Raw genomic sequence first — 19,954 nt, 5'->3', positions numbered from 1 at the left:
TGCCAAAAGTAAAACAATTGGGGCCCATCCGGGAATTGAACCCGGGATCACTTACACCCGAAGCAAGTATCATACTACTAGACCAATGAGCCCTATTATCTTTCATTATTGATTCGAAAATTATTTTATTATTATTACAATCCAAATGTCGTGCATAAAAATAAACACGATTGATAGAAATTGGATTAAAAAAGGTCCCACTGAGAATCGAACTCAGATTATCAGAGTCAAAGTCTGATGTGATAACCATTCCACCATGGAACCTTCCAACGGATGTCACCAGCACTGCTACTACAATGTAAATTTGTCGTTAAATTTGGTGGAATTTAGGGCCATGTGCTGATTCCTTCAACTCAGTGATTTCGATGATTTAAAACATGATCTTTTGGTGCATGTTAATGGACTATATTGCGATGTTCGACGGAAATAAAACAACCTTCGATAGCTCAGTTGTTAGAGCGGTGGACTGTAGTGACACGATGTAAAATGCAAGGAATCCATAGGTCGCTGGTTCAACTCCGGCTCGAAGGAGAGCACTTGTGATTACGCATTGAGTGGGCAACAGAAAATAGATAAAGCTGATAGTCATGTATATTCAAAATAGAGTGTAGTAATGGAAAATCCAACATGTACTATTGGGGTACGCATATCTACAACGGAAAGTTGACAACATCACCGTGTAAATATGAAATGTATAGCTCAAAAATGGGACACAATTAATGGTTAGTAATTGTAGCCGGCAACAAACGGTGTTAGAAAAGTTGCGTGGCTCATTGGTCTAGTGGTATGATTCTTGCTTTGGGTGTAAGAGGCCCCGGGTTCAAATCCCGGATGAGCCCCTACAATATTTCAGCTGAGATGATAAACCTCTTATTGTATTACTTAGATGAATGTTAACATTGCAAATGTGGTAGCGTGGCCGAGCGGTCCAAGGCGCTGGTTTAAGGCACCAGTCTCTTCGGGGGCATGGGTTCGAATCCCATCGCTGCCAACGTCAATTTTGCTCAAACTGTTGTAGCATAGCAAGGAATCGGTGATTGTGCACTTACGGGCAACGTTAATGGTCGTGTGGCCTAATGGATAAGGCGTCGGACTTCGGATCCGAAAATTGCAGGTTCGAGTCCTGCTACGATCACTCGCAAACGGTTATTTTGGCTATTTCGAAATGCGCGCGCGAAAATTTACAAACAAAGAATTAGCAATCCATTTGCAATTGCTCCTGGTTGTAAGCCAAAGTACACATCAAAGAGAACATCCGAGGTTCCCGCCCAAAAAATTGGTCTAAGGAGTGGAATCAATGAATCCCTATCGTACGATCTCTATTCCCTATACCAAATTAAGCTGTGGTATTTCCTTAGGAAAAAACATTTGGGACTCGTGACTGTACCTTAGAACACATGATGTGTCTAATGGCAGGGATCGGTGCCAAAAGTAAAACAATTGGGGCCCATCCGGGAATTGAACCCGGGATCACTTACACCCGAAGCAAGTATCATACTACTAGACCAATGAGCCCTATTATCTTTCATTATTGATTCGAAAATTATTTTATTATTATTACAATCCAAATGTCGTGCATAAAAATAAACACGATTGATAGAAATTGGATTAAAAAAGGTCCCACTGAGAATCGAACTCAGATTATCAGAGTCAAAGTCTGATGTGATAACCATTACACCATGGAACCTTCCAACGGATGTCACCAGCACTGCTACTACAATGTAAATTTGTCGTTAAATTTGGTGGAATTTAGGGCCATGTGCTGATTCCTTCAACTCAGTGATTTCGATGATTTAAAACATGATCTTTTGGTGCATGTTAATGGACTATATTGCGATGTTCGACGGAAATAAAACAACCTTCGATAGCTCAGTTGGTAGAGCGGTGGACTGTAGTGACACGATGTAAAATGCAAGGAATCCATAGGTCGCTGGTTCAACTCCGGCTCGAAGGAGAGCACTTGTGATTACGCATTGAGTGGGCAACAGAAAATAGATAAAGCTGATAGTCATGTATATTCAAAATAGAGTGTAGTAATGGAAAATCCAACATGTACTATTGGGGTACGCATATCTACAACGGAAAGTTGACAACATCACCGTGTAAATATGAAATGTATAGCTCAAAAATGGGACACAATTAATGGTTAGTAATTGTAGCCGGCAACAAACGGTGTTAGAAAAGTTGCGTGGCTCATTGGTCTAGTGGTATGATTCTTGCTTTGGGTGTAAGAGGCCCCGGGTTCAAATCCCGGATGAGCCCCTACAATATTTCAGCTGAGATGGTAAACCTCTTATTGTATTATTTAGATGAATGTTAACATTGCAAATGTGGTAGCGTGGCCGAGCGGTCCAAGGCGCTGGTTTAAGGCACCAGTCTCTTCGGGGCATGGGTTCGAATCCCATCGCTGCCAACGTCAATTTTGCTCAAACTGTTGTAGCATAGCAAGGAATCGGTGATTGTGCACTTACGGGCAACGTTAATGGTCGTGGGGCCTAATGGATAAGGCGTCGGACTTCGGATCCGAAGATTGCAGGTTCGAGTCCTGCTACGATCACTCGCAAACGGTTATTTTGGCTATTTCAAAATGCGCGCGCGAAAATTTACAAACAAAGAATTAGCAATCCATTTGCAATTGCTCCTGGTTGTAAGCCAAAGTACACATCAAAGAGAACATCCGAGGTTCCCGCCCAAAAAATTGGTCTAAGGAGTGGAATCAATGAATCCCTATCGTACGATCTCTATTCCCTATACCAAATTAAGCTGTGGTATTTCCTTAGGAAAAAACATTTGGGACTCGTGACTGTACCTTAGAACACATGATGTGTCTAATGGCAGGGATCGGTGCCAAAAGTAAAACAATTGGGGCCCATTCGGGAATTGAACCCGGGATCACTTACACCCGAACCAAGTATCATACTACTAGACCAATGAGCCCTATTATCTTTCATTATTGATTCGAAAATTATTTTATTATTATTACAATCCAAATGTCGTGCATAAAAATAAACACGATTGATAGAAATTGGATTAAAAAAGGTCCCACTGAGAATCGAACTCAGATTATCAGAGTGAAAGTCTGATGTAATAACCATTACACCATGGAACCTTCCAACGGATGTCACCAGCACTGCTACTACAATGTAAATTTGTCGTTAAATTTGGTGGAATTTAGGGCCATGTGCTGATTCCTTCAACTCAGTGATTTCGATGATTTAAAACATGATCTTTTGGTGCATGTTAATGGAATATATTGCGATGTTCGACGGAAAGAAAACAACCTTCGATAGCTCAGTTGGTAGAGCGGTGGACTGTAGTGACACGATGTAAAATGCAAGGAATCCATAGGTCGCTGGTTCAACTCCGGCTCGAAGGAGAGCACTTGTGATTACGCATTGAGTGGGCAACAGAAAATAGATAAAGCTGATAGTCATGTATATTCAAAATAGAGTGTAGTAATGGAAAATCCAACATGTACTATTGGGGTACGCATATCTACAACGGAAAGTTGACAACATCACCGTGTAAATATGAAATGTATAGCTCAAAAATGGGACACAATTAATGGTTAGTAATTGTAGCCGGCAACAAACGGTGTTAGAAAAGTTGCGTGGCTCATTGGTCTAGTGGTATGATTCTTGCTTTGGGTGTAAGAGGCCCCGGGTTCAAATCCCGGATGAGCCCCTACAATATTTCAGCTGAGATGGTAAACCTCTTATTGTATTATTTAGATGAATATTAACATTGCAAATGTGGTAGCGTGGCCGAGCGGTCCAAGGCGCTGGTTTAAGGCACCAGTCTCTTCGGGGCATGGGTTCGAATCCCATCGCTGCCAACGTCAATTTTGCTCAAACTGTTGTAGCATAGCAAGGAATCGGTGATTGTGCACTTACGGGCAACGTTAATGGTCGTGTGGCCTAATGGATAAGGCGTCGGACTTCGGATCCGAAGATTGCAGGTTCGAGTCCTGCTACGATCACTCGCAAACGGTTATTTTGGCTATTTCAAAATGCGCGCGCGAAAATTTACAAACAAAGAATTAGCAATCCATTTGCAATTGCTCCTGGTTGTAAGCCAAAGTACACATCAAAGAGAACATCCGAGGTTCCCGCCCAAAAAATTGGTCTAAGGAGTGGAATCAATGAATCCCTATCGTACGATCTCTATTCCCTATACCAAATTAAGCTGTGGTATTTCCTTAGGAAAAAACATTTGGGACTCGTGACTGTACCTTAGAACACATGATGTGTCTAATGGCAGGGATCGGTGCCAAAAGTAAAACAATTGGGGCCCATTCGGGAATTGAACCCGGGATCACTTACACCCGAACCAAGTATCATACTACTAGACCAATGAGCCCTATTATCTTTCATTATTGATTCGAAAATTATTTTATTATTATTACAATCCAAATGTCGTGCATAAAAATAAACACGATTGATAGAAATTGGATTAAAAAAGGTCCCACTGAGAATCGAACTCAGATTATCAGAGTGAAAGTCTGATGTAATAACCATTACACCATGGAACCTTCCAACGGATGTCACCAGCACTGCTACTACAATGTAAATTTGTCGTTAAATTTGGTGGAATTTAGGGCCATGTGCTGATTCCTTCAACTCAGTGATTTCGATGATTTAAAACATGATCTTTTGGTGCATGTTAATGGAATATATTGCGATGTTCGACGGAAAGAAAACAACCTTCGATAGCTCAGTTGGTAGAGCGGTGGACTGTAGTGACACGATGTAAAATGCAAGGAATCCATAGGTCGCTGGTTCAACTCCGGCTCGAAGGAGAGCACTTGTGATTACGCATTGAGTGGGCAACAGAAAATAGATAAAGCTGATAGTCATGTATATTCAAAATAGAGTGTAGTAATGGAAAATCCAACATGTACTATTGGGGTACGCATATCTACAACGGAAAGTTGACAACATCACCGTGTAAATATGAAATGTATAGCTCAAAAATGGGACACAATTAATGGTTAGTAATTGTAGCCGGCAACAAACGGTGTTAGAAAAGTTGCGTGGCTCATTGGTCTAGTGGTATGATTCTTGCTTTGGGTGTAAGAGGCCCCGGGTTCATATCCCAGATGAGCCCCTACAATATTTCAGCTGAGATGGTAAACCTCTTATTGTATTACTTAGATGAATGTTAACATTGCAAATGTGGTAGCGTTGCCGAGCGGTCCAAGGCGCTGGTTTAAGGCACCAGTCTCTTCGGGGGCATGGGTTCGAATCCCATCGCTGCCAACGTCAATTTTGCTCAAACTGTTGTAGCATAGCAAGGAATCGGTGATTGTGCACTTACGGGCAACGTTAATGGTCGTGTGGCCTAATGGATAAGGCGTCGGACTTCGGATCCGAAGATTGCAGGTTCGAGTCCTGCTACGATCACTCGCAAACGGTTATTTTGGCTATTTCGAAATGCGCGCGCGAAAATTTACAAACAAAGAATTAGCAATCCATTTGCAATTGCTCCTGGTTGTAAGCCAAAGTACACATCAAAGAGAACATCCGAGGTTCCCGCCCAAAAAATTGGTCTAAGGAGTGGAATCAATGAATCCCTATCGTACGATCTCTATTCCCTATACCAAATTAAGCTGTGGTATTTCCTTAGGAAAAAACATTTGGGACTCGTGACTGTACCTTAGAACACATGATGTGTCTAATGGCAGGGATCGGTGCCAAAAGTAAAACAATTGGGGCCCATCCGGGAATTGAACCCGGGATCACTTACACCCGAACCAAGTATCATACTACTAGACCAATGAGCCCTATTATCTTTCATTATTGATTCGAAAATTATTTTATTATTATTACAATCCAAATGTCGTGCATAAAAATAAACACGATTGATAGAAATTGGATTAAAAAAGGTCCCACTGAGAATCGAACTCAGATTATCAGAGTCAAAGTCTGATGTGATAACCATTACACCATGGAACCTTCCAACGGATGTCACCAGCACGGCTACTACAATGTAAATTTGTCGTTAAATTTGGTGGAATTTAGGGCCATGTGCTGATTCCTTCAACTCAGTGATTTCGATTATTTAAAACATGATCTTTTGGTGCATGTTAATGGAATATATTGCGATGTTCGACGGAAATAAAACAACCTTCGATAGCTCAGTTGGTAGAGCGGTGGACTGTAGTGACACGATGTAAAATGCAAGGAATCCATAGGTCGCTGGTTCAACTCCGGCCCGAAGGAGAGCACTTGTGATTACGCATTGAGTGGGCAACAGAAAATAGATAAAGCTGATAGTCATGTATATTCAAAATAGAGTGTAGTAATGGAAAATCCAACATGTACTATTGGGGTACGCATATCTACAACGGAAAGTTGACAACATCACCGTGTAAATATGAAATGTATAGCTCAAAAATGGGACACAATTAATGGTTAGTAATTGTAGCCGGCAACAAACGGTGTTAGAAAAGTTGCGTGGCTCATTGGTCTAGTGGTATGATTCTTGCTTTGGGTGTAAGAGGCCCCGGGTTCATATCCCAGATGAGCCCCTACAATATTTCAGCTGAGATGGTAAACCTCTTATTGTATTACTTAGATGAATGTTAACATTGCAAATGTGGTAGCGTGGCCGAGCGGTCCAAGGCGCTGGTTTAAGGCACCAGTCTCTTCGGGGGCATGGGTTCGAATCCCATCGCTGCCAACGTCAATTTTGCTCAAACTGTTGTAGCATAGCAAGGAATCGGTGATTGTGCACTTACGGGCAACGTTAATGGTCGTGTGGCCTAATGGATAAGGCGTCGGACTTCGGATCCGAAGATTGCAGGTTCGAGTCCTGCTACGATCACTCGCAAACGGTTATTTTGGCTATTTCGAAATGCGCGCGCGAAAATTTACAAACAAAGAATTAGCAATCCATTTGCAATTGCTCCTGGTTGTAAGCCAAAGTACACATCAAAGAGAACATCCGAGGTTCCCGCCCAAAAAATTGGTCTAAGGAGTGGAATCAATGAATCCCTATCGTACGATCTCTATTCCCTATACCAAATTAAGCTGTGGTATTTCCTTAGGAAAAAACATTTGGGACTCGTGACTGTACCTTAGAACACATGATGTGTCTAATGGCAGGGATCGGTGCCAAAAGTAAAACAATTGGGGCCCATCCGGGAATTGAACCCGGGATCACTTACACCCGAACCAAGTATCATACTACTAGACCAATGAGCCCTATTATCTTTCATTATTGATTCGAAAATTATTTTATTATTATTACAATCCAAATGTCGTGCATAAAAATAAACACGATTGATAGAAATTGGATTAAAAAAGGTCCCACTGAGAATCGAACTCAGATTATCAGAGTCAAAGTCTGATGTGATAACCATTACACCATGGAACCTTCCAACGGATGTCACCAGCACGGCTACTACAATGTAAATTTGTCGTTAAATTTGGTGGAATTTAGGGCCATGTGCTGATTCCTTCAACTCAGTGATTTCGATTATTTAAAACATGATCTTTTGGTGCATGTTAATGGAATATATTGCGATGTTCGACGGAAAGAAAACAACCTTCGATAGCTCAGTTGGTAGAGCGGTGGACTGTAGTGACACGATGTAAAATGCAAGGAATCCATAGGTCGCTGGTTCAACTCCGGCCCGAAGGAGAGCACTTGTGATTACGCATTAAGTGGGCAACAGAAAATAGATAAAGCTGATAGTCATGTATATTCAAAATAGAGTGTAGTAATGGAAAATCCAACATGTACTATTGGGGTACGCATATCTACAACGGAAAGTTGACAACATCACCGTGTAAATATGAAATGTATAGCTCAAAAATGGGACACAATTAATGGTTAGTAATTGTAGCCGGCAACAAACGGTGTTAGAAAAGTTGCGTGGCTCATTGGTCTAGTGGTATGATTCTTGCTTTGGGTGTAAGAGGCCCCGGGTTCAAATCCCGGATGAGCCCCTACAATATTTCAGCTGAGATGGTAAACCTCTTATTGTATTACTTAGATGAATGTTAACATTGCAAATGTGGTAGCGTCGCCGAGCGGTCCAAGGCGCTGGTTTAAGGCACCAGTCTCTTCGGGGGCATGGGTTCGAATCCCATCGCTGCCAACGTCAATTTTGCTCAAACTGTTGTAGCATAGCAAGGAATCGGTGATTGTGCACTTTCGGGCAACGTTAATGGTCGTGTGGCCTAATGGATAAGGCGTCGGACTTCGGATCCGAAGATTGCAGGTTCGAGTCCTGCTACGATCACTCGCAAACGGTTATTTTGGCTATTTCGAAATGCGCGCGCGAAAATTTACAAACAAAGAATTAGCAATCCATTTGCAATTGCTCCTGGTTGTAAGCCAAAGTACACATCAAAGAGAACATCCGAGGTTCCCGCCCAAAAAATTGGTCTAAGGAGTGGAATCAATGAATCCCTATCGTACGATCTCTATTCCCTATACCAAATTAAGCTGTGGTATTTCCTTAGGAAAAAACATTTGGGACTCGTGACTGTACCTTAGAACACATGATGTGTCTAATGGCAGGGATCGGTGCCAAAAGTAAAACAATTGGGGCCCATCCGGGAATTGAACCCGGGATCACTTACACCCGAACCAAGTATCATACTACTAGACCAATGAGCCCTATTATCTTTCATTATTGATTCGAAAATTATTTTATTATTATTACAATCCAAATGTCGTGCATAAAAATAAACACGATTGATAGAAATTGGATTAAAAAAGGTCCCACTGAGAATCGAACTCAGATTATCAGAGTCAAAGTCTGATGTGATAACCATTACACCATGGAACCTTCCAACGGATGTCACCAGCACTGCTACTACAATGTAAATTTGTCGTTAAATTTGGTGGAATTTAGGGCCATGTGCTGATTCCTTCAACTCAGTGATTTCGATGATTTAAAACATGATCTTTTGGTGCATGTTAATGGACTATATTGCGATGTTCGACGAAAATAATTCTGAATAATTCGGAAATAATAATAAAACAACCTTCGATAGCTCAGTTGGTAGAGCGGTGGACTGTAGTGACACGATGTAAAATGCAAGTAATCCATAGGTCGCTGATTCAACTCCGGCTCGAAGGAGAGCACTTGTGATTACGCATTGAGTGGGCAACAGAAAATAGATAAAGCTGATAGTCATGTATATTCAAAATAGAGTGTAGTAATGGAAAATCCAACATGTACTATTGGGGTACGCATATCTACAACGGAAAGTTGACAACATCACCGTGTAAATATGAAATGTATAGCTCAAAAATGGGACACAATTAATGGTTAGTAATTGTAGCCGGCAACAAACGGTGTTAGAAAAGTTGCGTGGCTCATTGGTCTAGTGGTATGATTCTTGCTTTGGGTGTAAGAGGCACCGGGTTCAAATCCCGGATGAGCCCCTACAATATTTCAGCTGAGATGGTAAACCTCTTATTGTATTACTTAGATGAATGTTAACATTGCAAATGTGGTAGCGTGGCCGAGCGGTCCAAGGCGCTGGTTTAAGGCACCAGTCTCTTCGGGGGCATGGGTTCGAATCCCATCGCTGCCAACGTCAATTTTGCTCAAACTGTTGTAGCATAGCAAGGAATCGGTGATTGTGCACTTACGGGCAACGTTAATGGTCGTGTGGCCTAATGGATAAGGCGTCGGACTTCGGATCCGAAGATTGCAGGTTCGAGTCCTGCTACGATCACTCGCAAACGGTTATTTTGGCTATTTCGAAATGCGCGCGCGAAAATTTACAAACAAAGAATTAGCAATCCATTTGCAATTGCTCCTGGTTGTAAGCCAAAGTACACATCAAAGAGAACATCCGAGGTTCCCGCCCAAAAAATTGGTCTAAGGAGTGGAATCAATGAATCCCTATCGTACGATCTCTATTCCCTATACCAAATTAAGCTGTGGTATTTCCTTAGGAAAAAACATTTGGGACTCGTGACTGTACCTTAGAACACATGATGTGTCTAATGGCAGGGATCGGTGCCAAAAGTAAAACAATTGGGGCCCATCCGGGAATTGAACCCGGGATCACTTACACCCGAACCAAGTATCATACTACTAGACCAATGAGCCCTATTATCTTTCATTATTGATTCGAAAATTATTTTATTATTATTACAATCCAAATGTCGTGCATAAAAATAAACACGATTGATAGAAATTGGATTAAAAAAGGTCCCACTGAGAATCGAACTCAGATTATCAGAGTCAAAGTCTGATGTGATAACCATTACACCATGGAACCTTCCAACGGATGTCACCAGCACTGCTACTACAATGTAAATTTGTCGTTAAATTTGGTGGAATTTAGGGCCATGTGCTGATTCCTTCAACTCAGTGATTTCGATGATTTAAAACATGATCTTTTGGTGCATGTTAATGGACTATATTGCGATGTTCGACGAAAATAATTCTGAATAATTCGGAAATAATAATAAAACAACCTTCGATAGCTCAGTTGGTAGAGCGGTGGACTGTAGTGACACGATGTAAAATGCAAGTAATCCATAGGTCGCTGATTCAACTCCGGCTCGAAGGAGAGCACTTGTGATTACGCATTGAGTGGGCAACAGAAAATAGATAAAGCTGATAGTCATGTATATTCAAAATAGAGTGTAGTAATGGAAAATCCAACATGTACTATTGGGGTACGCATATCTACAACGGAAAGTTGACAACATCACCGTGTAAATATGAAATGTATAGCTCAAAAATGGGACACAATTAATGGTTAGTAATTGTAGCCGGCAACAAACGGTGTTAGAAAAGTTGCGTGGCTCATTGGTCTAGTGGTATGATTCTTGCTTTGGGTGTAAGAGGCCCCGGGTTCAAATCCCGGATGAGCCCCTACAATATTTCAGCTGAGATGGTAAACCTCTTATTGTATTACTTAGATGAATGTTAACATTGCAAATGTGGTAGCGTGGCCGAGCGGTCCAAGGCGCTGGTTTAAGGCACCAGTCTCTTCGGGGGCATGGGTTCGAATCCCATCGCTGCCAACGTCAATTTTGCTCAAACTGTTGTAGCATAGCAAGGAATCGGTGATTGTGCACTTACGGGCAACGTTAATGGTCGTGTGGCCTAATGGATAAGGCGTCGGACTTCGGATCCGAAGATTGCAGGTTCGAGTCCTGCTACGATCACTCGCAAACGGTTATTTTGGCTATTTCGAAATGCGCGCGCGAAAATTTACAAACAAAGAATTAGCAATCCATTTGCAATTGCTCCTGGTTGTAAGCCAAAGTACACATCAAAGAGAACATCCGAGGTTCCCGCCCAAAAAATTGGTCTAAGGAGTGGAATCAATGAATCCCTATCGTACGATCTCTATTCCCTATACCAAATTAAGCTGTGGTATTTCCTTAGGAAAAAACATTTGGGACTCGTGACTGTACCTTAGAACACATGATGTGTCTAATGGCAGGGATCGGTGCCAAAAGTAAAACAATTGGGGCCCATCCGGGAATTGAACCCGGGATCACTTACACCCGAAGCAAGTATCATACTACTAGACCAATGAGCCCTATTATCTTTCATTATTGATTCGAAAATTATTTTATTATTATTACAATCCAAATGTCGTGCATAAAAATAAACACGATTGATAGAAATTGGATTAAAAAAGGTCCCACTGGGAATCGAACTCAGATTATCAGAGTCAAAGTCTGATGTGATAACCATTACACCATGGAACCTTCCAACGGATGTCACCAGCACTGCTACTACAATGTAAATTTGTCGTTAAATTTGGTGGAATTTAGGGCCATGTGCTGATTCCTTCAACTCAGTGATTTCGATGATTTAAAACATGATCTTTTGGTGCATGTTAATGGACTATATTGCGATGTTCGACGAAAATAATTCGGAATAATTCGGAAATAATAATAAAACAACCTTCGATAGCTCAGTTGGTAGAGCGGTGGACTGTAGTGACACGATGTAAAATGCAAGGAATCCATAGGTCGCTGGTTCAACTCCGGCTCGAAGGAGAGCACTTGTGATTACGCATTGAGTGGGCAACAGAAAATAGATAAAGCTGATAGTCATGTATATTCAAAATAGAGTGTAGTAATGGAAAATCCAACATGTACTATTGGGGTACGCATATCTACAACGGAAAGTTGACAACATCACCGTGTAAATATGAAATGTATAGCTCAAAAATGGGACACAATTAATGGTTAGTAATTGTAGCCGGCAACAAACGGTGTTAGAAAAGTTGCGTGGCTCATTGGTCTAGTGGTATGATTCTTGCTTTGGGTGTAAGAGGCCCCGGGTTCAAATCCCGGATGAGCCCCTACAATATTTCAGCTGAGATGGTAAACCTCTTATTGTATTACTTAGATGAATGTTAACATTGCAAATGTGGTAGCGTGGCCGAGCGGTCCAAGGCGCTGGTTTAAGGCACCAGTCTCTTCGGGGGCATGGGTTCGAATCCCATCGCTGCCAACGTCAATTTTGCTCACTGTTGTAGCATAGCAAGGAATCGGTGCTTGTGCACTTACGGGCAACGTTAATGGTCGTGTGGCCTAATGGATAAGGCGTCGGACTTCGGATCCGAAGATTGCAGGTTCGAGTCCTGCTACGATCACTCGCAAACGGTTATTTTGGCTATTTCGAAATGCGCGCGCGAAAATTTACAAACAAAGAATTAGCAATCCATTTGCAATTGCTCCTGGTTGTAAGCCAAAGTACACATCAAAGAGAACATCCGAGGTTCCCGCCCAAAAAATTGGTCTAAGGAGTGGAATCAATGAATCCCTATCGTACGATCTCTATTCCCTATACCAAATTAAGCTGTGGTATTTCCTTAGGAAAAAACATTTGGGACTCGTGACTGTACCTTAGAACACATGATGTGTCTAATGGCAGGGATCGGTGCCAAAAGTAAAACAATTGGGGCCCATCCGGGAATTGAACCCGGGATCACTTACACCCGAAGCAAGTATCATACTACTAGACCAATGAGCCCTATTATCTTTCATTATTGATTCGAAAATTATTTTATTATTATTACAATCCAAATGTCGTGCATAAAAATAAACACGATTGATAGAAATTGGATTTAAAAAGGTCCCACTGAGAATCGAACTCAGATTATCAGAGTCAAAGTCTGATGTGATAACCATTACACCATGGAACCTTCCAACGGATGTCACCAGCACTGCTACTACAATGTAAATTTGTCGTTAAATTTGGTGGAATTTAGGGCCATGTGCTGATTCCTTCAACTCAGTGATTTCGATGATTTAAAACATGATCTTTTGGTGCATGTTAATGGAGTATATTGCGATGTTCGACGGAAATAAAACAACCTTCGATAGCTCAGTTGGTAGAGCGGTAGACTGTAGTGACACGATGTAAAATGCAAGGAATCCATAGGTCGCTGGTTCAACTCCGGCTCGAAGGAGAGCACTTGTGATTACGCATTGAGTGGGCAACAGAAAATAGATAAAGCTGATAGTCATGTATATTCAAAATAGAGTGTAGTAATGGAAAATCCAACATGTACTATTGGGGTACGCATATCTACAACGGAAAGTTGACAACATCACCGTGTAAATATGAAATGTATAGCTCAAAAATGGGACACAATTAATGGTTAGTAATTGTAGCCGGCAACAAACGGTGTTAGAAAAGTTGCGTGGCTCATTGGTCTAGTGGTATGATTCTTGCTTTGGGTGTAAGAGGCCCCGGGTTCAAATCCCGGATGAGCCCCTACAATATTTCAGCTGAGATGGTAAACCTCTTATTGTATTACTTAGATGAATGTTAACATTGCAAATGTGGTAGCGTGGCCGAGCGGTCCAAGGCGCTGGTTTAAGGCACCAGTCTCTTCGGGGGCATGGGTTCGAATCCCATCGCTGCCAACTTCAATTTTGCTCAAACTGTTGTAGCATAGCAAGGAATCGGTGATTGTGCACTTACGGGCAACGTTAATGGTCGTGTGGCCTAATGGATAAGGCGTCGGACTTCGGATCCGAAGATTGCAGGTTCGAGTCCTGCTACGATCACTCGCAAACGGTTGTTTTGGCTATTTCGAAATGCGCGCGCGAAAATTTACAAACAAAGAATTAGCAATCCATTTGCAATTGCTCCTGGTTGTAAGCCAAAGTACACATCAAAGAGAACATCCGAGGTTCCCGCCCAAAAAATTGGTCTAAGGAGTGGAATCAATGAATCCCTATCGTACGATCTCTATTCCCTATACCAAATTAAGCTGTGGTATTTCCTTAGGAAAAAACATTTGGGACTCGTGACTGTACCTTAGAACACATGATGTGTCTAATGGCAGGGATCGGTGCCAAAAGTAAAGCAATTGGGGCCCATCCGGGAATTGAACCCGGGATCACTTACACCCGAAGCAAGTATCATACTACTAGACCAATGAGCCCTATTATCTTTCATTATTGATTCGAAAATTATTTTATTATTATTACAATCCAAATGTCGTGCATAAAAATAAACACGATTGATAGAAATTGGATTAAAAAAGGTCCCACTGGGAATCGAACTCAGATTATCAGAGTCAAAGTCTGATGTGATAACCATTACACCATGGAACCTTCCAACGGATGTCACCAGCACTGCTACTACAATGTAAATTTGTCGTTAAATTTGGTGGAATTTAGGGCCATGTGCTGATTCCTTCAACTCAGTGATTTCGATGATTTAAAACATGATCTTTTGGTGCATGTTAATGGACTATATTGCGATGTTCGACGAAAATAATTCGGAATAATTCGGAAATAATAATAAAACAACCTTCGATAGCTCAGTTGGTAGAGCGGTGGACTGTAGTGACACGATGTAAAATGCAAGGAATCCATAGGTCGCTGGTTCAACTCCGGCTCGAAGGAGAGCACTTGTGATTACGCATTGAGTGGGCAACAGAAAATAGATAAAGCTGATAGTCATGTATATTCAAAATAGAGTGTAGTAATGGAAAATCCAACATGTACTATTGGGGTACGCATATCTACAACGGAAAGTTGACAACATCACCGTGTAAATATGAAATGTATAGCTCAAAAACGGGACACAATTAATGGTTAGTAATTGTAGCCGGCAACAAACGGTGTTAGAAAAGTTGCGTGGCTCATTGGTCTAGTGGTATGATTCTTGCTTTGGGTGTAAGAGCCCCGGGTTCAAATCCCGGATGAGCCCCTACAATATTTCAGCTGAGATGGTAAACCTCTTATTGTATTACTTAGATGAATGTTAACATTGCAAATGTGGTAGCGTGGCCGAGCGGTCCAAGGCGCTGGTTTAAGGCACCAGTCTCTTCAGGGGCATGGGTTCGAATCCCATCGCTGCCAACGTCAATTTTGCTCAAACTGTTGTAGCATAGCAAGGAATCGGTGATTGTGCACTTACGGGCAACGTTAATGGTCGTGTGGCCTAATGGATAAGGCGTCGGACTTCGGATCCGAAGATTGCAGGTTCGAGTCCTGCTACGATCACTCGCAAACGGTTATTTTGGCTATTTCGAAATGCGCGCGCGAAAATTTACAAACAAAGAATTAGCAATCCATTTGCAATTGCTCCTGGTTGTAAGCCAAAGTACACATCAAAGAGAACATCCGAGGTTCCCGCCCAAAAAATTGGTCTAAGGAGTGGAATCAATGAATCCCTATCGTACGATCTCTATTCCCTATACCAAATTAAGCTGTGGTATTTCCTTAGGAAAAAACATTTGGGACTCGTGACTGTACCTTAGAACACATGATGTGTCTAATGGCAGGGATCGGTGCCAAAAGTAAAACAATTGGGGCCCATCCGGGAATTGAACCCGGGATCACTTACACCCGAAGCAAGTATCATACTACTAGACCAATGAGCCCTATTATCTTTCATTATTGATTCGAAAATTATTTTATTATTATTACAATCCAAATGTCGTGCATAAAAATAAACACGATTGATAGAAATTGGATTAAAAAAGGTCCCACTGGGAATCGAACTCAGATTATCAGAGTCAAAGTCTGATGTGATAACCATTACACCATGGAACCTTCCAACGGATGTCACCAGCACTGCTACTACAATGTAAATTTGTCGTTAAATTTGGTGGAATTTAGGGCCATGTGCTGATTCCTTCAACTCAGTGATTTCGATGATTTAAAACATGATCTTTTGGTGCATGTTAATGGACTATATTGCGATGTTCGACGAAAATAATTCGGAATAATTCGGAAATAATAATAAAACAACCTTCGATAGCTCAGTTGGTAGAGCGGTGGACTGTAGTGACACGATGTAAAATGCAAGGAATCCATAGGTCGCTGGTTCAACTCCGGCTCGAAGGAGAGCACTTGTGATTACGCATTGAGTGGGCAACAGAAAATAGATAAAGCTGATAGTCATGTATATTCAAAATAGAGTGTAGTAATGGAAAATCCAACATGTACTATTGGGGTACGCATATCTACAACGGAAAGTTGACAACATCACCGTGTAAATATGAAATGTATAGCTCAAAAATGGGACACAATTAATGGTTAGTAATTGTAGCCGGCAACAAACGGTGTTAGAAAAGTTGCGTGGCTCATTGGTCTAGTGGTATGATTCTTGCTTTGGGTGTAAGAGCCCCGGGTTCAAATCCCGGATGAGCCCCTACAATATTTCAGCTGAGATGGTAAACCTCTTATTGTATTACTTAGATGAATGTTAACATTGCAAATGTGGTAGCGTGGCCGAGCGGTCCAAGGCGCTGGTTTAAGGCACCAGTCTCTTCGGGGGCATGGGTTCGAATCCCATCGCTGCCAACGTCAATTTTGCTCAAACTGTTGTAGCATAGCAAGGAATCGGTGATTGTGCACTTACGGGCAACGTTAATGGTCGTGTGGCCTAATGGATAAGGCGTCGGACTTCGGATCCGAAGATTGCAGGTTCGAGTCCTGCTACGATCACTCGCAAACGGTTATTTTGGCTATTTCGAAATGCGCGCGCGAAAATTTACAAACAAAGAATTAGCAATCCATTTGCAATTGCTCCTGGTTGTAAGCCAAAGTACACATCAAAGAGAACATCCGAGGTTCCCGCCCAAAAAATTGGTCTAAGGAGTGGAATCAATGAATCCCTATCGTACGATCTCTATTCCCTATACCAAATTAAGCTGTGGTATTTCCTTAGGAAAAAACATTTGGGACTCGTGACTGTACCTTAGAACACATGATGTGTCTAATGGCAGGGATCGGTGCCAAAAGTAAAACAATTGGGGCCCATCCGGGAATTGAACCCGGGATCACTTACACCCGAAGCAAGTATCATACTACTAGACCAATGAGCCCTATTATCTTTCATTATTGATTCGAAAATTATTTTATTATTATTACAATCCAAATGTCGTGCATAAAAATAAACACGATTGATAGAAATTGGATTAAAAAAGGTCCCACTGGGAATCGAACTCAGATTATCAGAGTCAAAGTCTGATGTGATAACCATTACACCATGGAACCTTCCAACGGATGTCACCAGCACTGCTACTACAATGTAAATTTGTCGTTAAATTTGGTGGAATTTAGGGCCATGTGCTGATTCCTTCAACTCAGTGATTTCGATGATTTAAAACATGATCTTTTGGTGCATGTTAATGGACTATATTGCGATGTTCGACGAAAATAATTCGGAATAATTCGGAAATAATAATAAAACAACCTTCGATAGCTCAGTTGGTAGAGCGGTGGACTGTAGTGACACGATGTAAAATGCAAGGAATCCATAGGTCGCTGGTTCAACTCCGGCTCGAAGGAGAGCACTTGTGATTACGCATTGAGTGGGCAACAGAAAATAGATAAAGCTGATAGTCATGTATATTCAAAATAGAGTGTAGTAATGGAAAATCCAACATGTACTATTGGGGTACGCATATCTACAACGGAAAGTTGACAACATCACCGTGTAAATATGAAATGTATAGCTCAAAAATGGGACACAATTAATGGTTAGTAATTGTAGCCGGCAACAAACGGTGTTAGAAAAGTTGCGTGGCTCATTGGTCTAGTGGTATGATTCTTGCTTTGGGTGTAAGAGCCCCGGGTTCAAATCCCGGATGAGCCCCTACAATATTTCAGCTGAGATGGTAAACCTCTTATTGTATTACTTAGATGAATGTTAACATTGCAAATGTGGTAGCGTGGCCGAGCGGTCCAAGGCGCTGGTTTAAGGCACCAGTCTCTTCGGGGGCATGGGTTCGAATCCCATCGCTGCCAACGTCAATTTTGCTCAAACTGTTGTAGCATAGCAAGGAATCGGTGATTGTGCACTTACGGGCAACGTTAATGGTCGTGTGGCCTAATGGATAAGGCGTCGGACTTCGGATCCGAAGATTGCAGGTTCGAGTCCTGCTACGATCACTCGCAAACGGTTATTTTGGCTATTTCGAAATGCGCGCGCGAAAATTTACAAACAAAGAATTAGCAATCCATTTGCAATTGCTCCTGGTTGTAAGCCAAAGTACACATCAAAGAGAACATCCGAGGTTCCCGCCCAAAAAATTGGTCTAAGGAGTGGAATCAATGAATCCCTATCGTACGATCTCTATTCCCTATACCAAATTAAGCTGTGGTATTTCCTTAGGAAAAAACATTTGGGACTCGTGACTGTACCTTAGAACACATGATGTGTCTAATGGCAGGGATCGGTGCCAAAAGTAAAACAATTGGGGCCCATCCGGGAATTGAACCCGGGATCACTTACACCCGAAGCAAGTATCATACTACTAGACCAATGAGCCCTATTATCTTTCATTATTGATTCGAAAATTATTTTATTATTATTACAATCCAAATGTCGTGCATAAAAATAAACAAGATTGATAGAAATTGGATTAAAAAAGGTCCCACTGGGAATCGAACTCAGATTATCAGAGTCAAAGTCTGATGTGATAACCATTACACCATGGAACCTTCCAACGGATGTCACCAGCACTGCTACTACAATGTAAATTTGTCGTTAAATTTGGTGGAATTTAGGGCCATGTGCTGATTCCTTCAACTCAGTGATTTCGATGATTTAAAACATGATCTTTTGGTGCATGTTAATGGACTATATTGCGATGTTCGACGAAAATAATTCGGAATAATTCGGAAATAATAATAAAACAACCTTCGATAGCTCAGTTGGTAGAGCGGTGGACTGTAGTGACACGATGTAAAATGCAAGGAATCCATAGGTCGCTGGTTCAACTCCGGCTCGAAGGAGAGCACTTGTGATTACGCATTGAGTGGGCAACAGAAAATAGATAAAGCTGATAGTCATGTATATTCAAAATAGAGTGTAGTAATGGAAAATCCAACATGTACTATTGGGGTACGCATATCTACAACGGAAAGTTGACAACATCACCGTGTAAATATGAAATGTATAGCTCAAAAATGGGACACAATTAATGGTTAGTAATTGTAGCCGGCAACAAACGGTGTTAGAAAAGTTGCGTGGCTCATTGGTCTAGTGGTATGATTCTTGCTTTGGGTGTAAGAGGCCCCGGGTTCAAATCCCGGATGAGCCCCTACAATATTTCAGCTGAGATGGTAAACCTCTTATTGTATTACTTAGATGAATGTTAACATTGCAAATGTGGTAGCGTGGCCGAGCGGTCCAAGGCGCTGGTTTAAGGCACCAGTCTCTTCGGGGGCATGGGTTCGAATCCCATCGCTGCCAACGTCAATTTTGCTCACTGTTGTAGCATAGCAAGGAATCGGTGCTTGTGCACTTACGGGCGACGTTAATGGTCGTGTGCCCTAATGGATAAGGCGTCGGACTTCGGATCCGAAGATTGCAGGTTCGAGTCCTGCTACGATCACTCGCAAACGGTTATTTTGGCTATTTCGAAATGCGCGCGCGAAAATTTACAAACAAAGAAATAGCAATCCATTTGCAATTGCTCCTGGTTGTAAGCCAAAGTACACATCAAAGAGAACATCCGAGGTTCCCGCCCAAAAA

At 41.7% G+C, this 19,954-nt stretch overlaps 70 non-coding genes across 70 annotated transcripts; 50 read left to right on the top strand and 20 right to left on the bottom strand.

Annotated features, from left to right (window-relative positions):
• Positions 1 to 20: 20 nt before the first annotated feature.
• Positions 21 to 92, bottom strand: Trnap-cgg. Its single transcript has one exon. It is a non-coding gene; the product is annotated as a tRNA-Pro (tRNA).
• Positions 93 to 192: 100 nt separating this feature from the next.
• On the bottom strand, positions 193 to 264 carry Trnaq-uug. Its single transcript has one exon. It is a non-coding gene; the product is annotated as a tRNA-Gln (tRNA).
• A 503-nt stretch (positions 265 to 767) lies between these two features.
• On the top strand, positions 768 to 839 carry Trnap-ugg. Its single transcript has one exon. It is a non-coding gene; the product is annotated as a tRNA-Pro (tRNA).
• A 70-nt stretch (positions 840 to 909) lies between these two features.
• Trnal-aag lies at positions 910 to 991 on the top strand. The gene has a single exon. It is a non-coding gene; the product is annotated as a tRNA-Leu (tRNA).
• A 71-nt stretch (positions 992 to 1,062) lies between these two features.
• Positions 1,063 to 1,135, top strand: Trnar-ucg. The gene has a single exon. It is a non-coding gene; the product is annotated as a tRNA-Arg (tRNA).
• Positions 1,136 to 1,443: 308 nt separating this feature from the next.
• On the bottom strand, positions 1,444 to 1,515 carry Trnap-cgg. Its single transcript has one exon. It is a non-coding gene; the product is annotated as a tRNA-Pro (tRNA).
• Positions 1,516 to 1,615: 100 nt separating this feature from the next.
• On the bottom strand, positions 1,616 to 1,687 carry Trnaq-uug. Its single transcript has one exon. It is a non-coding gene; the product is annotated as a tRNA-Gln (tRNA).
• A 171-nt stretch (positions 1,688 to 1,858) lies between these two features.
• On the top strand, positions 1,859 to 1,954 carry Trnay-gua. Its single transcript has 2 exons — positions 1,859 to 1,895; positions 1,919 to 1,954. It is a non-coding gene; the product is annotated as a tRNA-Tyr (tRNA).
• Positions 1,955 to 2,190: 236 nt separating this feature from the next.
• Trnap-ugg lies at positions 2,191 to 2,262 on the top strand. Its single transcript has one exon. It is a non-coding gene; the product is annotated as a tRNA-Pro (tRNA).
• Positions 2,263 to 2,332: 70 nt separating this feature from the next.
• On the top strand, positions 2,333 to 2,413 carry Trnal-aag. Its single transcript has one exon. It is a non-coding gene; the product is annotated as a tRNA-Leu (tRNA).
• Positions 2,414 to 2,484: 71 nt separating this feature from the next.
• On the top strand, positions 2,485 to 2,557 carry Trnar-ucg. The gene has a single exon. It is a non-coding gene; the product is annotated as a tRNA-Arg (tRNA).
• Positions 2,558 to 3,280: 723 nt separating this feature from the next.
• Trnay-gua lies at positions 3,281 to 3,376 on the top strand. Its single transcript has 2 exons — positions 3,281 to 3,317; positions 3,341 to 3,376. It is a non-coding gene; the product is annotated as a tRNA-Tyr (tRNA).
• Positions 3,377 to 3,612: 236 nt separating this feature from the next.
• On the top strand, positions 3,613 to 3,684 carry Trnap-ugg. Its single transcript has one exon. It is a non-coding gene; the product is annotated as a tRNA-Pro (tRNA).
• A 70-nt stretch (positions 3,685 to 3,754) lies between these two features.
• On the top strand, positions 3,755 to 3,835 carry Trnal-aag. The gene has a single exon. It is a non-coding gene; the product is annotated as a tRNA-Leu (tRNA).
• Positions 3,836 to 3,906: 71 nt separating this feature from the next.
• Positions 3,907 to 3,979, top strand: Trnar-ucg. The gene has a single exon. It is a non-coding gene; the product is annotated as a tRNA-Arg (tRNA).
• Positions 3,980 to 4,702: 723 nt separating this feature from the next.
• Positions 4,703 to 4,798, top strand: Trnay-gua. Its single transcript has 2 exons — positions 4,703 to 4,739; positions 4,763 to 4,798. It is a non-coding gene; the product is annotated as a tRNA-Tyr (tRNA).
• Positions 4,799 to 5,176: 378 nt separating this feature from the next.
• Trnal-aag lies at positions 5,177 to 5,258 on the top strand. Its single transcript has one exon. It is a non-coding gene; the product is annotated as a tRNA-Leu (tRNA).
• Positions 5,259 to 5,329: 71 nt separating this feature from the next.
• Positions 5,330 to 5,402, top strand: Trnar-ucg. Its single transcript has one exon. It is a non-coding gene; the product is annotated as a tRNA-Arg (tRNA).
• A 480-nt stretch (positions 5,403 to 5,882) lies between these two features.
• On the bottom strand, positions 5,883 to 5,954 carry Trnaq-uug. Its single transcript has one exon. It is a non-coding gene; the product is annotated as a tRNA-Gln (tRNA).
• A 171-nt stretch (positions 5,955 to 6,125) lies between these two features.
• On the top strand, positions 6,126 to 6,221 carry Trnay-gua. The gene is made up of 2 exons: positions 6,126 to 6,162; positions 6,186 to 6,221. It is a non-coding gene; the product is annotated as a tRNA-Tyr (tRNA).
• A 378-nt stretch (positions 6,222 to 6,599) lies between these two features.
• Trnal-aag lies at positions 6,600 to 6,681 on the top strand. Its single transcript has one exon. It is a non-coding gene; the product is annotated as a tRNA-Leu (tRNA).
• Positions 6,682 to 6,752: 71 nt separating this feature from the next.
• On the top strand, positions 6,753 to 6,825 carry Trnar-ucg. Its single transcript has one exon. It is a non-coding gene; the product is annotated as a tRNA-Arg (tRNA).
• Positions 6,826 to 7,305: 480 nt separating this feature from the next.
• Positions 7,306 to 7,377, bottom strand: Trnaq-uug. The gene has a single exon. It is a non-coding gene; the product is annotated as a tRNA-Gln (tRNA).
• Positions 7,378 to 7,548: 171 nt separating this feature from the next.
• Positions 7,549 to 7,644, top strand: Trnay-gua. The gene is made up of 2 exons: positions 7,549 to 7,585; positions 7,609 to 7,644. It is a non-coding gene; the product is annotated as a tRNA-Tyr (tRNA).
• Positions 7,645 to 7,880: 236 nt separating this feature from the next.
• Positions 7,881 to 7,952, top strand: Trnap-ugg. The gene has a single exon. It is a non-coding gene; the product is annotated as a tRNA-Pro (tRNA).
• Positions 7,953 to 8,022: 70 nt separating this feature from the next.
• On the top strand, positions 8,023 to 8,104 carry Trnal-aag. The gene has a single exon. It is a non-coding gene; the product is annotated as a tRNA-Leu (tRNA).
• A 71-nt stretch (positions 8,105 to 8,175) lies between these two features.
• On the top strand, positions 8,176 to 8,248 carry Trnar-ucg. Its single transcript has one exon. It is a non-coding gene; the product is annotated as a tRNA-Arg (tRNA).
• A 480-nt stretch (positions 8,249 to 8,728) lies between these two features.
• Positions 8,729 to 8,800, bottom strand: Trnaq-uug. The gene has a single exon. It is a non-coding gene; the product is annotated as a tRNA-Gln (tRNA).
• A 530-nt stretch (positions 8,801 to 9,330) lies between these two features.
• Positions 9,331 to 9,402, top strand: Trnap-ugg. Its single transcript has one exon. It is a non-coding gene; the product is annotated as a tRNA-Pro (tRNA).
• A 70-nt stretch (positions 9,403 to 9,472) lies between these two features.
• Positions 9,473 to 9,554, top strand: Trnal-aag. The gene has a single exon. It is a non-coding gene; the product is annotated as a tRNA-Leu (tRNA).
• Positions 9,555 to 9,625: 71 nt separating this feature from the next.
• Trnar-ucg lies at positions 9,626 to 9,698 on the top strand. Its single transcript has one exon. It is a non-coding gene; the product is annotated as a tRNA-Arg (tRNA).
• Positions 9,699 to 10,178: 480 nt separating this feature from the next.
• On the bottom strand, positions 10,179 to 10,250 carry Trnaq-uug. Its single transcript has one exon. It is a non-coding gene; the product is annotated as a tRNA-Gln (tRNA).
• Positions 10,251 to 10,780: 530 nt separating this feature from the next.
• On the top strand, positions 10,781 to 10,852 carry Trnap-ugg. Its single transcript has one exon. It is a non-coding gene; the product is annotated as a tRNA-Pro (tRNA).
• A 70-nt stretch (positions 10,853 to 10,922) lies between these two features.
• Positions 10,923 to 11,004, top strand: Trnal-aag. Its single transcript has one exon. It is a non-coding gene; the product is annotated as a tRNA-Leu (tRNA).
• Positions 11,005 to 11,075: 71 nt separating this feature from the next.
• Positions 11,076 to 11,148, top strand: Trnar-ucg. Its single transcript has one exon. It is a non-coding gene; the product is annotated as a tRNA-Arg (tRNA).
• A 308-nt stretch (positions 11,149 to 11,456) lies between these two features.
• Positions 11,457 to 11,528, bottom strand: Trnap-cgg. Its single transcript has one exon. It is a non-coding gene; the product is annotated as a tRNA-Pro (tRNA).
• Positions 11,529 to 11,628: 100 nt separating this feature from the next.
• Trnaq-uug lies at positions 11,629 to 11,700 on the bottom strand. The gene has a single exon. It is a non-coding gene; the product is annotated as a tRNA-Gln (tRNA).
• A 198-nt stretch (positions 11,701 to 11,898) lies between these two features.
• Trnay-gua lies at positions 11,899 to 11,994 on the top strand. The gene is made up of 2 exons: positions 11,899 to 11,935; positions 11,959 to 11,994. It is a non-coding gene; the product is annotated as a tRNA-Tyr (tRNA).
• A 236-nt stretch (positions 11,995 to 12,230) lies between these two features.
• On the top strand, positions 12,231 to 12,302 carry Trnap-ugg. Its single transcript has one exon. It is a non-coding gene; the product is annotated as a tRNA-Pro (tRNA).
• Positions 12,303 to 12,372: 70 nt separating this feature from the next.
• On the top strand, positions 12,373 to 12,454 carry Trnal-aag. Its single transcript has one exon. It is a non-coding gene; the product is annotated as a tRNA-Leu (tRNA).
• Positions 12,455 to 12,523: 69 nt separating this feature from the next.
• Positions 12,524 to 12,596, top strand: Trnar-ucg. The gene has a single exon. It is a non-coding gene; the product is annotated as a tRNA-Arg (tRNA).
• A 308-nt stretch (positions 12,597 to 12,904) lies between these two features.
• Trnap-cgg lies at positions 12,905 to 12,976 on the bottom strand. Its single transcript has one exon. It is a non-coding gene; the product is annotated as a tRNA-Pro (tRNA).
• A 100-nt stretch (positions 12,977 to 13,076) lies between these two features.
• Trnaq-uug lies at positions 13,077 to 13,148 on the bottom strand. Its single transcript has one exon. It is a non-coding gene; the product is annotated as a tRNA-Gln (tRNA).
• A 503-nt stretch (positions 13,149 to 13,651) lies between these two features.
• Positions 13,652 to 13,723, top strand: Trnap-ugg. Its single transcript has one exon. It is a non-coding gene; the product is annotated as a tRNA-Pro (tRNA).
• Positions 13,724 to 13,793: 70 nt separating this feature from the next.
• Positions 13,794 to 13,875, top strand: Trnal-aag. Its single transcript has one exon. It is a non-coding gene; the product is annotated as a tRNA-Leu (tRNA).
• Positions 13,876 to 13,946: 71 nt separating this feature from the next.
• Positions 13,947 to 14,019, top strand: Trnar-ucg. The gene has a single exon. It is a non-coding gene; the product is annotated as a tRNA-Arg (tRNA).
• Positions 14,020 to 14,327: 308 nt separating this feature from the next.
• Trnap-cgg lies at positions 14,328 to 14,399 on the bottom strand. Its single transcript has one exon. It is a non-coding gene; the product is annotated as a tRNA-Pro (tRNA).
• Positions 14,400 to 14,499: 100 nt separating this feature from the next.
• Trnaq-uug lies at positions 14,500 to 14,571 on the bottom strand. The gene has a single exon. It is a non-coding gene; the product is annotated as a tRNA-Gln (tRNA).
• Positions 14,572 to 14,769: 198 nt separating this feature from the next.
• Trnay-gua lies at positions 14,770 to 14,865 on the top strand. The gene is made up of 2 exons: positions 14,770 to 14,806; positions 14,830 to 14,865. It is a non-coding gene; the product is annotated as a tRNA-Tyr (tRNA).
• A 236-nt stretch (positions 14,866 to 15,101) lies between these two features.
• Positions 15,102 to 15,172, top strand: Trnap-ugg. The gene has a single exon. It is a non-coding gene; the product is annotated as a tRNA-Pro (tRNA).
• A 70-nt stretch (positions 15,173 to 15,242) lies between these two features.
• Trnal-aag lies at positions 15,243 to 15,324 on the top strand. Its single transcript has one exon. It is a non-coding gene; the product is annotated as a tRNA-Leu (tRNA).
• A 71-nt stretch (positions 15,325 to 15,395) lies between these two features.
• Positions 15,396 to 15,468, top strand: Trnar-ucg. The gene has a single exon. It is a non-coding gene; the product is annotated as a tRNA-Arg (tRNA).
• A 308-nt stretch (positions 15,469 to 15,776) lies between these two features.
• On the bottom strand, positions 15,777 to 15,848 carry Trnap-cgg. The gene has a single exon. It is a non-coding gene; the product is annotated as a tRNA-Pro (tRNA).
• A 100-nt stretch (positions 15,849 to 15,948) lies between these two features.
• On the bottom strand, positions 15,949 to 16,020 carry Trnaq-uug. The gene has a single exon. It is a non-coding gene; the product is annotated as a tRNA-Gln (tRNA).
• Positions 16,021 to 16,218: 198 nt separating this feature from the next.
• Trnay-gua lies at positions 16,219 to 16,314 on the top strand. The gene is made up of 2 exons: positions 16,219 to 16,255; positions 16,279 to 16,314. It is a non-coding gene; the product is annotated as a tRNA-Tyr (tRNA).
• A 236-nt stretch (positions 16,315 to 16,550) lies between these two features.
• Positions 16,551 to 16,621, top strand: Trnap-ugg. Its single transcript has one exon. It is a non-coding gene; the product is annotated as a tRNA-Pro (tRNA).
• A 70-nt stretch (positions 16,622 to 16,691) lies between these two features.
• Trnal-aag lies at positions 16,692 to 16,773 on the top strand. Its single transcript has one exon. It is a non-coding gene; the product is annotated as a tRNA-Leu (tRNA).
• Positions 16,774 to 16,844: 71 nt separating this feature from the next.
• Positions 16,845 to 16,917, top strand: Trnar-ucg. Its single transcript has one exon. It is a non-coding gene; the product is annotated as a tRNA-Arg (tRNA).
• A 308-nt stretch (positions 16,918 to 17,225) lies between these two features.
• Trnap-cgg lies at positions 17,226 to 17,297 on the bottom strand. The gene has a single exon. It is a non-coding gene; the product is annotated as a tRNA-Pro (tRNA).
• A 100-nt stretch (positions 17,298 to 17,397) lies between these two features.
• On the bottom strand, positions 17,398 to 17,469 carry Trnaq-uug. Its single transcript has one exon. It is a non-coding gene; the product is annotated as a tRNA-Gln (tRNA).
• A 198-nt stretch (positions 17,470 to 17,667) lies between these two features.
• Trnay-gua lies at positions 17,668 to 17,763 on the top strand. Its single transcript has 2 exons — positions 17,668 to 17,704; positions 17,728 to 17,763. It is a non-coding gene; the product is annotated as a tRNA-Tyr (tRNA).
• A 236-nt stretch (positions 17,764 to 17,999) lies between these two features.
• On the top strand, positions 18,000 to 18,070 carry Trnap-ugg. Its single transcript has one exon. It is a non-coding gene; the product is annotated as a tRNA-Pro (tRNA).
• A 70-nt stretch (positions 18,071 to 18,140) lies between these two features.
• On the top strand, positions 18,141 to 18,222 carry Trnal-aag. The gene has a single exon. It is a non-coding gene; the product is annotated as a tRNA-Leu (tRNA).
• Positions 18,223 to 18,293: 71 nt separating this feature from the next.
• Positions 18,294 to 18,366, top strand: Trnar-ucg. Its single transcript has one exon. It is a non-coding gene; the product is annotated as a tRNA-Arg (tRNA).
• A 308-nt stretch (positions 18,367 to 18,674) lies between these two features.
• On the bottom strand, positions 18,675 to 18,746 carry Trnap-cgg. The gene has a single exon. It is a non-coding gene; the product is annotated as a tRNA-Pro (tRNA).
• A 100-nt stretch (positions 18,747 to 18,846) lies between these two features.
• Positions 18,847 to 18,918, bottom strand: Trnaq-uug. The gene has a single exon. It is a non-coding gene; the product is annotated as a tRNA-Gln (tRNA).
• A 198-nt stretch (positions 18,919 to 19,116) lies between these two features.
• Trnay-gua lies at positions 19,117 to 19,212 on the top strand. Its single transcript has 2 exons — positions 19,117 to 19,153; positions 19,177 to 19,212. It is a non-coding gene; the product is annotated as a tRNA-Tyr (tRNA).
• A 236-nt stretch (positions 19,213 to 19,448) lies between these two features.
• Positions 19,449 to 19,520, top strand: Trnap-ugg. The gene has a single exon. It is a non-coding gene; the product is annotated as a tRNA-Pro (tRNA).
• A 70-nt stretch (positions 19,521 to 19,590) lies between these two features.
• Positions 19,591 to 19,672, top strand: Trnal-aag. The gene has a single exon. It is a non-coding gene; the product is annotated as a tRNA-Leu (tRNA).
• Positions 19,673 to 19,741: 69 nt separating this feature from the next.
• On the top strand, positions 19,742 to 19,814 carry Trnar-ucg. The gene has a single exon. It is a non-coding gene; the product is annotated as a tRNA-Arg (tRNA).
• Positions 19,815 to 19,954: the final 140 nt, after the last annotated feature.

Source organism: Daphnia pulicaria, chromosome 4 (genome assembly GCF_021234035.1).
Source record: "Daphnia pulicaria isolate SC F1-1A chromosome 4, SC_F0-13Bv2, whole genome shotgun sequence".
Lineage (NCBI taxonomy): Eukaryota > Metazoa > Arthropoda > Branchiopoda > Diplostraca > Daphniidae > Daphnia > Daphnia pulicaria.
Note: the sequence above shows the minus strand (reverse complement) of the source record. Positions and strands in the feature narration are given on the sequence as shown.